We start from the raw sequence: 15,578 nt of genomic DNA, 5'->3' as shown, positions 1-15,578 counted from the left end.
ACACCGTAGTAATCATGTTCATTTTCACCGTAGCTGCTACCCTTGACACACACGCCACTATTTATCGTTGATTTGTTTATACCGTAGTCTTTTGTATGGAATCGATAACCATTTACGATATACCCGTTGTAGCATTGCACAACTTTGGTTGGACCATTTTCTAAATCACATATTCCTTGATCTTTAACATCACCATGGCGAACCTACGCACAGACATAAACAATTATTGTGATCACGATCAATTAAGTAACTTAGTGTTGTTTATAAGTACAAAATTTATGTTAGCTTCTTTACCAACTGTTTCAACCACTCCACAAACTTAGTTTCACGTTCTTTTTGTACTTCTGCATTAGTGAGATGTGAAACTTTGCTTTGCAACTCCAGATCAAATCGTCTGCAAACCACAAATACTTATATTACCGAGCCATGTATCCACATATAGAACATAAAAGGATTTATAATTGAGTTGCATATACATATACTTACTCGATGTATGGGTCGATCGCTGAACAATTAAAAAGAATATAGATGTGTGCTGCATCTTGCTCTCGATCTGTCAATAGCCTTGATCGGCAACTACCAAATGCATGCCCAAGTCGTTGAAATATCGACAGCTTGTCAGCTACAGTTACTTGTTCTCCATCATCGTTACGGGGCGGGCATGTGTAACGTGTTGAAATATGAGGTTCGAAGTACATAGATGAGAAATTTGAAATCTCTTCTAAAGTGTACGCCTCACAAATAGAGCCTTCTACTCTTGCTTTATTACGAACCTTTTTTTTTAGGTCAAACATGCATCTGACAAGAATATACATTTCAAATTTTAAATATCTGTCATTAAAGAGACAAATATAAAAAAACATATACCTTTCAAATGGGTACATCCATCGATATTGCACAGGGCCACCAACCCTTAGTTCATATGGCAAATGTATGATCAAATGTTCCATAACATCGAAAAATGCTGGCGTAAATATCTTTTCTAACAGACAAACAGTGGTGATGACAGAGTCCTCGAGATTCTTTACATCTGATACAATGACCTCCGATGCGCACAATGTTCTGAAAAATCCGCTCAACTCAGACAATACCCCCCATATAGGTTTGTCTAACATATCATGGAATGCTAGGGGTATCAATCGTTGCATAAAGATATGACAATCATGGCTCTTCAACCCATATAACTGTCCATCGTCAATCTTCACAGCCCGAGCAATGTTAGAGACATATCCATCTGGAAATCTCAGTTGTCTCAACCATTGACATACATGTTTTATTTGATCAGGTCCGAGCACGTACTTTGCCTTTGGTTTCAGTACTTTGCCATTATACTCTTTGAGTTCCAATTCTGGTCTTTTACATATTAATTTTAAATCCATACGGGCCTTCGGATTATCCTTCGTTTTTCCTTTAATATTCATTACTGTATTGAACACATTATCAAACACATTTTTCTCTACATGCATCACATCCAAATTATGTCGTATCAATAGGGTCGGCCAATACGGTAGTTCCCAAAAAATAGATTTTTTTCGTCCAATTGTGTTCCTTCCCAAATCCACGGAAGGGTGTAGGACTGCGGGCATCTGTTAATACATCTGGAAAGTATCGCAATCTTCTTAAAATCTCTATGCCAGACAATCTTGAGGATGAACCTTCCATTTCAGTTGTGCCTGCTGTAAATGCATTCTTTTGACGTCGGAACGGATGATCGCTGGGTAGAAATCGACGATGGCAATCAAACCAGCAAGGCTTCCTTCCATGCCTCAATCTAAAAGCTTTGGAATCCTCCATGTAGTACGGACAAGCCAACCTCCCATGTGTGCTCCAACCAGATAACATACCATATGCAGGGAAGTCACTGATTGTCCATAGAACAGCGGCCTTCATGTTGAAATTTTGTTTTTTGTGGGCATCATACGTGGTAACACCGTCATCCCACAGTACTTTTAATTCATCAATCAATGGCCTTAGATATACATCAAGATTTTGGCCAGGTGAGGTCGGACCAGGGATCAACAGAGACAAAAAAAGATTTGAACGTTTCATACACAAGCTTGGTGGAAGGTTGTATGGAGTTACAAATACTGGCCAACATGAGTATGGAGTTGATCTACCCCCAAATGGATTAAATCCATCTGTACATAGACCGAGTCTAACATTTCGCACTTCCATTGCGAAGTTCTGATGAGTACGATCAAAGTGCTTCCAAGCTTCAGCGTCAACAGGATGCGTGATCTTGTTTTCATCGTGTCGAACTTTATTTGCATGCCATCTCATGTGTTTAGCTGTCTTTGAAGACATATACAATCGCTGCAATCTAGGAGTGATAGGAAAGTAGCGGAGCGACTTGTATGAAACTTCCTTTGATCTCGTGCTACCATTGCCTCTTGTCTTTGGCTTGAACCGAGGATGCCTACATGACGGGCATGATATGTCGTTTTCCTGCTCCTTGAAATACAACATGCAGTGATTTGGACAAGCATCAATCTTTTTGTAACCCATACCTAGAGCGTTGACCATAACTTTCGCACGATAGAAATTTTGTGGCAATTTCTCATCTTTAGGCAACATACTCTTCACAATCATGCACAAACGGTCAAAACATGATTGACTCAAATTATACTCGGACTTCAAATTCATTAGTTGAAGAACTGCAGACAAGATAGTGTGACTCTCACAACCGTTCCAAAGTGGCTCATCAGCATCTCTAAGTAAATCATAAAATCTACTAGCTGCATCGTTTGGTGATTCTTCATCTACGACAGTTCTTACATCACTAGAACTCATAGCAGAACCCAGTTCTGTTCCTGCAGCATCAAATATCAAATTCGTATATGGATTATCGTGCACCACATTCACCCGTGCATCAAAATCGTTTCTAAATTCTTCTCCATGAAACGTCCAGTTCTGATAATCACTCACAAAACCCTTCTTGTATAGGTGATGTCTAACGCCATGAGGTTCTATAAATCGATTATTCTTACAAATCTTGCAGGGACACCTAATCCGACCTATGGGATCTACCGTACTGACACTTGCCGTTGCAAATTCAATAAAACTGTCGACACCATCCATATATTCATGCGATAAATCATTGTCCACTATCCTACGGTACATCCATTCACGGTTTGCAGTCATTCTGTCGTATGATGTTACGAATAGTATCCTAACCAGTTAAAAGAGAACCATCAGAATACTATGATGAAGAAAATATCAAATTTATCATGCAATATATGATGTCATACAATCACAAGAATTATGATGCATGCATTGATAACTTAATATTTTCATGTGCAAACTATTCATGACACGATACATTCATTTGAAGCATGCTTTCAGTATACAATTTCACATGGAAGACATAATCAAATTGAAAGTAACTACATGTAAGCATGGATACAATCACATCAAACATTGCAATACATCGAAATAATTTATATCAAACAAATATCAAACATGTACCTGCAGCAAACACACTTCAATATCCCACTAACTACTACCATGCATAGCATGGACTCCGTACTCCAAAAATAAGAACACTTCCATATTCATACATTAAAATCATGCTCAGCATGATCTCCGAACTCCAACAAAGTAGTCCTAGATATCAACAACTAAGTGAGTGTGTGAACAATAAAGTGTTATATTCAATAAATTAAATAACATGTGATGCGCTTGCATCACTTACTCACCACGGGTATTTACCCGATTTGCATTGTTTTTGTCACTTACTTACCACGTGTGGCGGGGCACAAGCGAGTTCTGTTGAGAAATCTGCAAAAAAAAATGATGTTTTAAAATGAAGTCACCATGAAATTATTCGACCATATTAAATCATAAAACCTTAAAATACAAGAAAATAAATTATAAATAAACCAAAACATCATAAACTATAAGAAAAATAAACCATAAAATTAAATAAAAAAGCCACAATTTAAACCTTAATCAAACAAGGAAAAAACCTGCCCAAATCAAATACAAAAAAATCCTTAATCAAATTAACTAAAAAGTATTACTTAAAAAAATGTGATTTAAATCCCTAATTATAGAAAATAAAAATAAAAACTCTAAATAAATAAAAAAAAACTAATCAAATTAACTATAAAAGCCTTAATTAAAAAATTTTGATTTAAAGTCCTAACCAAATTAACTAAAAATCCTTAATTAAAAAAATTATGATTCAAATCCCTAATCATAGAAAATAAAAATAAAAGCTCTAATCAAATCCAAGAAAAACCTAATCAAATTAACTATAAAATGCCCTAATTTTTAAATTTTGATTCAAAGCCCTAATAAAACAAAATCAAATAAAAAACCCTAATTAAATTAACTACAAATAGCCTTAATTTAAGAAATTTGATTCAATTGCTTAATAAATGAAAATCAAAATAAAAAATCCTAATCAATGAAAATCAAAGAAAACTAAACAATAAAAATAAAATAAAAACCCTAATTTCTGAAAAAAGAAAAAAAAGAGCAAGAAACCAGGGGGTCGACCCCCGGCCGGACACGGCAGGGGGTCGACCCCCGGCCGGACATCAAAAGGGGTTGACCCCCTGCCGGACAAGGCAGGGGGTTGACCCCTGGCCGGACACGGCAGGGGGTCGACCCCGGCCGGACAAGGCAGGGGGTTGACCCCCTGCCGGACATCAAAAGGGGTTGACCCCCTGCCGGGGTTGACCCCCTGCCGGACACGGCGGGGGGTCGACCCCCGGCCGGACATGGCGGGGGGTCGACCCCCCCCCCCCGGCCGGACACGGCAGGGGGTCGACCCCCTACCAGGGTTGACCCCCGGCCGGACACGGCAGAGGGTCGACCACCTACCGGGGTCGACCGCCTGGCAGAGTCGACCCCCTGCCGGAAAATGCAGGGGGTCGACCTCCAATCCATTTAAGGTGAAATACGTACCTGCGGTTGCTCCGGGCAGCGACGGCGGCAGCGGAAGGTTGACGGAGATCGACTTCCGGCGAACGGTGGGGCCGGCAGAGAGGTCGACGGGATGTATAGGGTGGCCGAAGGAAGAGGGCGGCAGGAGGGAGAGGGCGGCGGGCGGAAGCAGCGAAAGGAGAAAGGAAAAAGAGGGCTGGGATTAGGGGTAATGCGACATTTAGCGACGGCTTAGCGACGAATTAATTCCGTCGCTAAGCCATCGTAATTCAAAAAACAAAAAAGGCGACAGAAAATATTTCGTCGCCTAGGCCGTCGCTATGTTGCGACGGAATTTTAGCCGTCGCAATTCCGTCGCTAACTGTCGTATTTATTGCGACAAAATATTCTCTCGCACAATCCGTCGCTAAGTAGCGACGGATTTTGCGAGGGAATATAATCTGTCGCTAGTTTCGTAAAATTCTACAAATATAGCGATGGATTCATTTCTCTCGTTAATCTGTCGCTAAGTAGCGACGATATAACTCCGTCGCTAAATTCCGTCGCTAATCAACTATTTTTTTGTAGTGAGGCATGAATACATGAATATTGCAAGATGTAATTTTGGTTAAAATATTATCACTTAGCAAAAATGCATAAATTATATTTTGTAGTCATTAGGGTTTTGATTTGTTTCTTTAGAATGATAAAAATGCTTAGCTTATAGTTTTAAGGTTTTTTGTGTTTCCTTTCCTAATTACCATTAGCCATCTATCCATGAATATCGTGTGATTTGTTTTTTTAGAATGATAAAAATGCTTAGTTTATAGTTTTAAGTTTTTTTGTTTTTCCTTTCCTAATTACCACTAGACATAAATAATTTATGGTGGTTGTAAAAAATAGAGTTTTGATTTTGCTTTTTAAAATATATTGTTAGTAATTATTTTTCTTTTTTGCTTTGTATTTGTGTCCACCCTAGTTTAGAATCTCGGCGTCGCCATTGGTTACATCCTATATCCAACCACGATAAAATTATAGTATTGAGCAATGTTGTCAGTATCAGCCCTGAATCGTTGGAACACCGATACTGATACTCAAGTGAATTGTTCTGTATCAGCCAAAAAATAATAAAAAAATATGACATGTTAATTATAACATGACACATGTTAAATCCATTAAAATAATAATAAAAATTTGTTTTTTGGTATTATTATATTTATTAAAAAACAGCCGATTCAGGGGCGAAGGGTATCGATTTTCTGCTGATACTATGCTGATAGGCTCGTTGGTAGCTGGAGTACAGGCCCATCTTTAAATCCTAGATGGGACATAAGAAGGTGGAGTGCATGAAGCATAAGCAATGTCTCGAGAATAAAGATAATAAGTCATTTATTTCTCATGAGTGCAATTTAATCCATATTTCATTGCATAGTTGATGAATTGATTCTAGTGACAAGATGCATATTGCCAACTCTTTGTAGGCATTTCTGAATAAAAGAAATCCAACGAAGCATGAAAGAATCATCTTCTTAAAAAATAAGATATATTCGCATGTCAAGAATGTTGGGACCTATAGAGTTGTGTTGGAGTTAGGATTCATTTTGAATTTGGTTAATACATTATATGTTTTATCCTATAGTCGGAACCTTATTTCAATTTCAAAAGTTGATAAGTTTAGTTTTGTCTTTAAATTTGAAAACTCCAAGCTTATTATTGTTAAAAAATTTATTCATGTAGGTTCTGCATATATATGATGGTTTGTATTGTTTGAAAATCAAATTTCAAATTTGTGAATCTCACTTCGTTGAGTACACAATGATTGAAAATAAATATGACTTAAAGAAAGATCAATCCTATTTGCTTTGGTATCAAAAGTTAGGACACATCTCAAAAGGAAAAAGAATTGTCCTCATGATGATAATGAAAAGACTCAGATGACAACTATCTCATATGCTTCAACAGTTGGGAGTTTACAATACATGCAGACCTACATTTGACTAGATATTGCATTAGTTGTGAGAATGCTTGCTAGATATCAGTCTAATCTAGACATTAAGCACTAGAAGGTAGCGAAGAAGGTCATGCGTTATTTGCAATGAACAAAGGACTATATGTTGATCTATAAAAAGGTTGACCACCTAGAAGTCATTGAATACTCTGATGCGGACTTGAGATGATGTTTTGATAGTAGAAAGTCCATTACTGGATACATCTTCTTACTAGCAGGTGGTGCCATCTGTGGAGAAGCGAAAAATAATCTACAATTATTGCTCATACCATAGAGGCAGAATTTATTGCTCTATACGAGACTTCATCTCAAGCTATTTGGATAAGAAACTTCATTATGGGTCTTGTGATTATGTATCTTATTGAGAGACCACTAAAGATCTTTTGTGATAATGAAGTTATTGTTTCATTATCGAATAACATTAAGGGCTTAACTTTGTGTCGACACATGGAGTTAAAATACTTTGTTGTTAAAGAAAGGATTAAGAATCATATAGTATGTATTGATACAATTGGTACAAAGAAAATAACTGCAGATTGTCTTACTAAAGGCCTAGCACCGTGATTATATTCTGAACATGTAAAGGGGATGGGTTTATTTGATTCCTTTTGATGTATGACAATACATTATGGTTATATGTGATAACATTTGTGAAACTAAATTGATTCTCTATGGCTCTGTGTATTGTTGATTCTATATAAAGGATCTCATTTGGGTAGAGAGAATAGTAGAATAACAATGTTAAAGGACCAATGGAATGGGTCAGAGACCAACATATTTATAAAGGTAATTTTAACATGCCAAAATATTGAAAATGAATTATATTGTAGTGTATGAAAATATGACATTTTATAAAGAGGTGTTCATCTCCATGACTCATATGAGTCATTCTTGTGATACAGGATAACATGTGAACCCACATGAAAATTGAATCAAGATAACAGTAAAACCTTGATGAAGTGTTTTTCCAAGTCAATGGGTTAAGTGAGAGAATGTTGGAATATAGATCAGATTCAACCTGATGTGACCCAGTTTGACATGGGTACATCATGGGATGACATGACTCATGAGAGTTACAGGGCAAATATTGCAACTGCCCATGCAGGGTAACCACTGATAGTGGTAACCTTCCACTATAAGCTTCTCTCAGAAGTCTATAAAAAGAGGTTTGGTTGCTTGATGAGAATAACCAAGGGGTGCCCTATTTCTCTCATTAGGGTTCAGGGTCTTGCTCACCATTGACTTGGCGACCTGGGCTCATCATGGGCGTCGATAGGCTGAAGAGATTGCCGAGTACGCGTACAGTAGTTTTATCCATGGCGTCTTCTGATATGTATTCTTGCTATCACATTCCGGTTCTGTTTTGAAGAACACCAACACGCTTTTGTTTAATAATTTGGTTTACAAGAAACTTTAGATTGCTGCTAGTGAATTGATTGAGAAACTAGTTCATACGTGTAGATACAATGAGAGAGAGGGGAGGGGGTGGGGGGGGGGGGGGGGGAGAGAGAGAGGGTTACACAAAACACATCATGAAGGCTGGAACGTGGAATAGTCGGGGCTAGGGTAGTGTTGAAGAACAAGCCTTTTTTGGCAAATTTTATTTGGCAAGGAACAGTCGGCCCTTTTTTGCATTTGAGAAACTTAATGGAGGTGGTGGAAGATCACCTAACAAACCAAATTTGGAGGGGAAACATAATGAAACATTTGACCATTTTTGCTCATTTAGATATTGTTTATTTAGATGTTTCAGGGCCAACCCCTATTTTGAGTTTGAATGGCTATAGATATTTTATGTCATTTGTTGATGCTTATTTCAGATATATTTGGATCCATACGATTAAGAAAAAATAGGATGTTTTGAAAAATTTTAAAATTTTTGTTGAAAATATATTGTTGGAAGAAAGATTTAATTTTTGCATACTGATTAGGGAAGTGAATATCAAGGCATAAGTAAATTCTTAACTGAGTGTGGGATTGGTCATCAGATTACATGTTCACAAACACATCAACAAAATGGCCTAGTTGAGCGTAGACATAGACATATTGTCGAAACAAGCTTATCTTTAATGGTTTAAGCTAATCTTCCTTTTAAGTATTGGAACTTTACTTTCACCACTTTCATGTTTTTGATAAATTAGATCCCTAGCTGGGTTTTAAAAAATCAGTGTCACTTGAAAGTTCTTTTCAAAACTGTTGTACCCGGGTCCACACGATCTTCCACTGCTCATAGTTCCAGCACACTCTTACATGTTGACCTTGGCCACCTCTAGTTTCTGTTGCATGCACACTATGGTGACTCGGTTTCAAGATGAAACTCGTAAACCAAAAGTCTGTCTTGTAATCAAACATCTCATTCCTATTGCTTTTCTTATTTCCCTTTTCCAAGATGAAAAACATGTTACCTTTAACCAAGTCAACTAGGAACCACAGTGGTGAGATGTAATAAAAACAAAATATGATACTCTGTTAAAAAACCAGACTTGGGACCTTTTTTCAAATCAAGAAGCACCCCATATTGTCAGGTGCAAATGAATTCACAAAATCAAGAGAAGAGCTTATGAATCCTTAGAGCGGTATAAAGCTGGACTTGTTGCAAAGATATAGTTATAATACCACATAGACTAAGCTCATGACTGAATGTGGGATTTCACTATGAAATCCAATATTAAGGTTGTAAATGGTTCAGATTCGGATCAGATGTGTCCAATACCATATTCAACTAATCAGATGTTGGCTAAACAGAGATTCTGATTCGGAACGGTGACAAGCTCATACCAAATCCGCTTTTGTACATGTAAACATATTCAAATATCAATCAAATTTGGATATATATTTCTCGGATTCGGTAGGAAAAAAATCACAACCATATCCACACCTGATTACGTTCTGACATGGTTTTGGCTTACCAAATGCAACTTAACAGAATCAAATTCAGTTGGATATGGGATAAAATCGGATTCCTTGTCATCCCTATCAATATGGATCTAAAATTGGATCCACTCTTCAAAGGTCCATCCATATCAGATCAAGCGTGACGTGACTCCTATATGGCCTGTTCTCTTGGCCACCTGCTGTACCAGCTAGGGCTGTCAATGAGTTGGGGCGGCATGACCTAACCTAGAAGGGATGCAATATGACCTGAGCCGGTGCACATTAATATAGGTCTAATTAGTTAACCGGTTGGCAAATATGAAACATGTATTGCTCAATTCAGATCTGGTTCTGCTTAGTGTCATGCAGTGAGACCAGAACCTTGATGCTAGTCCGAGTCCGGATTCTCACTGATCCAGTAAAGGTCCGAACGTTGGAGCAGACAAATTTTTTTAGTCTAAATAAAACATTTTAGAAACCCAATAAGAATAAGGGTATTTCAATAATTTTATCTGCATGACTTTCCTGTCTCCTTCCCTAATAAGATAAGAAGACCACCGTAGCCTCTCTCTCTCTCTCTCTCTCTCTCTCTCTCTCCTCTCTCTCTCGGTCGCTCCCTCGCTAGCTGTGATCGGACGGCCTCGTCGGAATGAAGATTTCTCTTGTTGCGATCCTGACCGTCTATCTCATGGCAGGTTTTCCGGCTGCCTCGTTCTCCCTCGTTTTAGATGGTATGACCGTCTTACCTCCTTTTTTATCACATAACAGAGCAAGTTATCCTATGTCTTTGTCTACTTAGATGGTGTTCTCAGTTATTCAGAAAACAAGGATAAGTTGGGATATTATCGATTTAGTGGTGTATTATCCCAAATTATCTCAGTTTTTTTGGTGTTAAGTGGTCATCCAAAAACCCACAAAGTTGTTATTGTCATGATTCCATGGATCTAAAAGACTAGACCGAGCCAAGCCATGGCAGTTGATATAAGACCAGCCAACTGGACTTGTTGTAGAGTCAAAATTTCGACTAAGGACTCTCGCAGGATGCTAGCAGCTGAGCTTGTTTCCATCACAGTAACAAAATATCGGGGATATTTTTTAAAATGATTGTGATTTTACCAGATATCTTAAATTATCAATACTAAACCAAAATAACTGTGATAATTTCAGAATATCACCTATTTTTTTGTTGAAGTTTTTCACTTTTGTTATATATTGTTTTATTTTTTCATATATTTTCTGTATAATTAGTCTTTCTACATGTATGCCAATATTTGATTAATTTTTTTGTTTTGAATTTATGTTGAAACTTAACCTTAATAATTTGAAATTAACCTTTAATAATTTGAAAGAGAAAAAAAAGTTCAAAAGTGCCGTCTTAAAGAGTTGGCTAGAGTTAGGTGATATAAGGAAGACCCAGGTTCAATCCCTCTGCCACATGGGGCTTAGGAGTTTTCTGGTAGGGGTCTGCCTAACCCCAGTTTGCCTTTCAAAAAAAAAAAAAGTAAAAAATAAGGAAGTACCGACCAAGGTTGTTAAATGCGATAAGGCGAAGCGAGGCATTGAATGTAGGTTTTTGTTTGTTTAAGAGTTAAGAACATAAGATGGGTTAAACTTTAAACGGGTAAGATTAATTTAAGGTCTTGAATCTCCTGATCCAACTTAAAAAAGAGTAACATGATGCGTACGCCTTAGAAGTGAAGCACGCCTCGACGCGAGGCATGCGCTTCACCCAAGTGAAGCGTGCACTTTGAGCCTGCAAATGCCTCCCTACAACGCCTCGGTTCCTTGAGCCTGCAAATGCCTCCCTACAACGCCTCGGTTCCTTGAGCTTGCGCTTCGCCTCTGAGGCGTACTTTTTAGGTACTGAGGCGTTCGCCTCTAACAACACTGGTACCGACTATCATCTAAGTAATTTATTGATAAGGTAAGCATTTGTCTTAAATATTTGAAAATTGAAGTGGCAAGATGTTAATTTATATATCGCCCATATGTAAATTTACCTTTTTTCTACTTGTATTGGCTATGTGTTGCTTATACCTTTGTGGCATAAAAGTTTCTTTGGGTAAAAATTAATGGAGTTTGACATACATATTATCATTCAACTGATCCAACACTTTGAATTGCAGTATGTTTAGTGATAAAGTATATTCATTAAGGCTCCATTTGGGAGCCTTGAATCGAAGATGTGTTGCAACTTCCCCCAGTGCTTTCATGCTTTACTGTTTGTGGACAGTGGTATCGATGAAACACTGCATTGAGACTAGAGTTGGCAACCGCAACACCACATTTAATTACTATTCACAGGTGGCAACACATGGAAATGGTGTTTCTATCTCAGTGCAAGGCTCCCAAACAGGGCCCAAGAAATGTTGATGGTTTTGCTCTTTGTCCAAGTTCCAACTATTCTTCTCAGTTGTCTCTGTTATGCCTTTAAATTCCTTAGTTCTATAGAATTTGGGATATGGTTTTGATGTTTAAGTTGTTTTGTGTGCAAAGGTGGTTTGGAGGAGAAACGTATGTCAAGTTGGGAGCCTGTTACAAGGGATCGGATCACGGTCTCTCATCCTGAAAGCGGGCTCGGTCTGACTAACCAAGAACGGTCTGTGTTACAGTGGTCTCCAAGTTTTCGGAGCTCACCTGCACTACCGACACCTAAATCTAACCCATATATATCATATGGTAGTTTGAGACGACCACCACCACCACCACCACCACCATTGTCATCAAGTAAGCATGCCAGCCCAAGCCCAACACCATACTAATGTCTTTGACTATTTGGACCATGTAGAAGAGAGATTTGCAAATGTTGTATATCTCAGTCCACCTTTAGAATTGATACGCAACTGTATGAATATCTCTAGAAGTCCTCTTTCCTGTAATTTTGTTTTTTTTTATCTGTAATCTGTGTTTCTACTGTTTGGAGTGCGTTACTGTGTTTCGGGCCTCCCTGTTACTCTGGTATAGTGGGCTTGATATCTCATCGCACCTAACTATTCAACCTGCGTGCTGTTTATTGTCAAATCAATGCATTTTATTATGATTATCTTTAAAAAAAAAAAAATCTCTAGAAGTCGTTAATAAAATGGACCATTGAGTTGATTCAATGTTTCAGGGCGCTTGCTCAATAAATTAAAAGATACAGCAAGGATAACATGATACCAATGGGGGGCCCGCTTGTTTGGTATGAGCAGCTAGTGCGCGTCACCTTGTGTTGGGAGGTTGCGGGTTCAAAACCCAATGGTATAGTTGTATAACTGGTAAGGGTCTGCCTAACCTCAGCTTGAATTTAAAAAACAAAACAAAACAGGCTGATGTCTCCCTCTAGCTCTTATTGAATAAGTGCTTTAGCACCTCGATGTAGACTCATCACATCCTGTGATTGGATGGCTTGATCAGACTCATGGCAAAACAGATTGCACATGTATTATTATTTAAAAAAAAAGAAGGCATGAATTGGGTCTCAAAACTCGTCTCATCTAGGGTGTTGTAGATGAATACCTGACCCACTTCTGTGGTTTACAAATGTGGGTCCTCAATTGGACACAAGCCCTGGCCAATGTTTCTGAAAACTTTTGAGCTAAATCATCAAAACTTTTGGCAAAGCTCATTTGTTCAATGTTTACACAAAGGTCCCTATGCTTTCAAGTAGTTGAAGGTCTGAATATTGGTCCGAGTCCCCTGCCCAAGTCTGGTTATCTTTGGGCTGGGCCAGATCTTCAATTAACTTCACAAACAGTTCCACCTCCTATCTTCAACCAAAGCCAAAATCCAATCAAAAACTGATTCAGGCAACATCTATAATACAAATCCGTAACTTAGACATTTCTAGGCTTAGGCCTTTGTGACAGCAAGCTGAACTCTTTTAAATTCATTTTGCTGGTTTCACATGTTTATCTATGATTATATACTAGAGAGGCGTCACCAAAGATCTGAAGGGTGCTTGGCTCATCCTTCATTAAGACCCTTGTGCATCGTTCACCAGAAGTACTGGAGTGGTGTCAACATGGACAGTCAGTAACACAAACCATTACTGTAAACCTAAAATAGTGACAACGCCAACCATCACTAAAACACTAGTGCAACTCGAGGAAGAAAAGTGTTAGTGACCGCTAAAATAAAAAACAGAGCCCATGACTGTTGGATATTTGTGATCGGGATGTGTGTAACGAGGGTGAGACAACCAGAGATTGAACAACGAAAGTGGAGAGAGGTGAACGGGATATTTGAAAACAACCTCTCGAGCCTGGGTTCATGGACATTAATTCTCAGAGGGAAATAACTAAAATAACCTCAAAACTATGCCAAATTTTTTTCCATAATAACTGAAGGTTCATAAATCCATTAATAATAATTATTTTCATCCAAATAAAAGTGTCCAATTACGTAAACAAAATAAATAAAAATATAAAAATGAACCATACTTAAAATGCTTAGAAGTCTGGTGATGGCTGAGTCAAAGTCCTGGATGGGGGGATGTCCCTTGTGGACCCCCTTATATGACATAAGATCATATGATGTACATAATTGTACATCATATGGATGCCTAATACCTAGATTAGCTAAGTAAAGAAAAACATATATATTGCATATATATACATAAAAAAATAGATGCTTACGAAAAATGCAAAAGGAAAAAAAAAATGGGAAACTTTTTTCTAGGGCAGAGATTGGATCTCGACACCCTAGAGGAAGTAAGGAGAAGGTATAAATAAGAGAAAGGGGCTCACTCCCCCCGCACAATTTGCCCCTTTTATGACATTCTCTCTCCTCTCTATCTTCTTTCTCTTCTTTTTTTTTCTAAGATTTTTCTTTTTCACACCACGAAGAGGACTGTACCACATGTTGGAGGGGGTTGAGCATCGGGTTGCAGCCACCACATGAAGAGAAGGTGGTGATTTGAGTAGAGAAACCGGTTTTCAGCAAGCAGTCATTTTTCTTGAAAAAGGTAGTGGGTTCTATTCTTTACCTGTAGATTGAAACTCGTATGCAGAAATTTATTTTGATTCTAAATAGTACCAAACGTCTTATATGAGGATTCAACGTCAAATTTATCATGTTTAGAGTAGAGGCGATTTTCGAATTGAAAACCCTCTTAAAAACCGATTTCTACTAAATTGGTTTTTAGAGAGTGAATACACTCTGAATCAGATGTGTACACACATATATGTGTGAGAAAAGACTTTGGTCACCAGTCTTAGCAGAAAAAGAAAATAGATATGTACATGTCGTTGCATTGAATCCGAATGCGGGCAAGTCTGGCATAGCCCTTTAGCCAAGATTCGAGACATGAAGGATTTTTGAATGAAAACTCTTCATGGATCCAAAAGGGTGTTAGAAACATAGGGGCCGATCAGTTCCCATAGTGGGGTACGTTCAGTCCCTAGAAAGATTTTTTTTGATTTAAGTGTCTAAGATTTTATGTCAACCGTGTATGATAGATTTCTCATAAACAAATTTAGTTTTTAATTGCAATAAGAAGATATGTAATCAATTTCTTTGTGTAAAATCAGTTAGTGTGTTGATTTAATTCTCTCATTAATGTTATACGCTGTCAATGTAGAAAAAAATTGAAAATATACCATGTTGTAAAAACGATATAGATATATGCATGAAATTAAAAAAAATATTGAAAACTTTTCTCAAGAAGTGCATTGTTGGTTCGGTCATCTGTGTAAAGTATCTCTCATTTTGATAAGAGAGAATAGTAAAATAACAATATTAAAAGGACCAATAAAATGGGTTAGAAACCAACCTATTCATAAATATATTCTTAACATGCTAAACATTAAAAATGAATAATATTGTAATGCATGGTAATATGACATCT

The 15,578-nt window shown here is 37.7% G+C and overlaps 1 long non-coding RNA gene across 1 annotated transcript; it reads left to right on the top strand.

Annotated features, from left to right (window-relative positions):
• Positions 1-10,343: 10,343 nt before the first annotated feature.
• On the top strand, positions 10,344-12,630 carry LOC149834040 (uncharacterized). The gene is made up of 2 exons (XR_016432500.1): positions 10,344-10,482; positions 12,248-12,630. It is a non-coding gene; the product is annotated as an uncharacterized LOC149834040 (long non-coding RNA).
• The last annotated feature ends 2,948 nt before the right edge of the window (positions 12,631-15,578 follow it).

The sequence above is a fragment of the Nuphar pumila genome, chromosome 6, assembly GCF_984573655.1.
Source record: "Nuphar pumila chromosome 6, dmNupPumi1.hap1.1, whole genome shotgun sequence".
Classification (NCBI taxonomy): Eukaryota; Viridiplantae; Streptophyta; class Magnoliopsida; order Nymphaeales; family Nymphaeaceae; genus Nuphar; species Nuphar pumila.
The sequence above is the reverse complement of the archived record's forward strand: the minus strand, read 5'-3'. Positions and strand labels throughout refer to the sequence as shown.